Here is a 1,082-nt window from a genome sequence, read left to right as displayed (position 1 = left end):
CCTTTATTATGTTGAGGAAAGTTCCCTCTATGCCTGCTTTCTTGTGGGTTTTTATCCTAAATGGGTGTTGAATTTTGTTGAAAGCTTTTTCTGCATCTATTGAGAGATCATATTGTTTTTAACCTTCAATTTGTTAATATGGTATATCACATTGATTGATTTGAGTATATTGAAAAATCCTTGCAGTCTGGGATAAACCCCACTGGATCAGGGTGTGTGATCCATTTAATGTGCTGTTGGATTCTGTTTGCTAGTATTTTGTTGAGGATTTTTGCATCTATGTTCATCAGTGATATTGGCCTGTAGTTTTCTCTTTTTGTGACATCTTTGTCTGGTTTTGGTATCAGGGTGATGGTGACCTTGTAGAATAAGATTGGCAGTGTTCCTTTCTCTTCTATATTTTGGAAGATTTGGAGAAGGATAGGTGGTAGCTCTTCTCTAAAATTTGATAGAATTATCCTGTGACATCTACTGGTCCTGGGCTTTAGTTGGTTGGAAGATTTTTAACCTCAGTTTCAATATCAGTGCTTGTGATTGGTCTGTTTATATTTTCTATTTCTTCCCGGTTCAGTCTCAGAAGGTTGCACTTTTCTAAGAATTTGTCCACTTCTTCCAGGTTGTCCATTTTATTGGCATATAGTTGCTTGTAGTAATCTCTCATGATACTTTGTATTTCTGCAGGGTCAGTTGTTACATGTCCTTTCTAATTTCTAATTCTGGTGATTTGAGTCTTTTCCCTTTTTTTCTTGATGAGTCTGGCTATTGGTTTATCAATTTTGTTTAACTTCTCAAAGAACCAGCTTTTAGTTTTATTGATCTTTGCTATTGGTTCCTTCATCTTTTTCATTTATTTCTGATCTTATTTTTATGATTTCTTTCCTTTTTCTAACTATGGGATTTTTTTCGCCTTCTTTTTTTAGATGTTCTACATCTAATTGCTTTAGCTGTAAGGTTAGATAGTTTATCTGAGATTTTTCTTGTTTCTTTTAGTGAGATTGTATTGCTATAAACTTCCCTCTTAGAACTGCTTTTGCTGCATCCCATAGGTTTTGGGTCATAGTGTTTTCATTGTCATTTGTTTC

This window comes from Physeter macrocephalus, chromosome 6 (assembly GCF_002837175.3).
Source record: "Physeter macrocephalus isolate SW-GA chromosome 6, ASM283717v5, whole genome shotgun sequence".
In the NCBI taxonomy this organism is placed as follows: Eukaryota; Metazoa; Chordata; class Mammalia; order Artiodactyla; family Physeteridae; genus Physeter; species Physeter macrocephalus.
The sequence above is the reverse complement of the archived record's forward strand: the minus strand, read 5'-3'. Positions refer to the sequence as shown.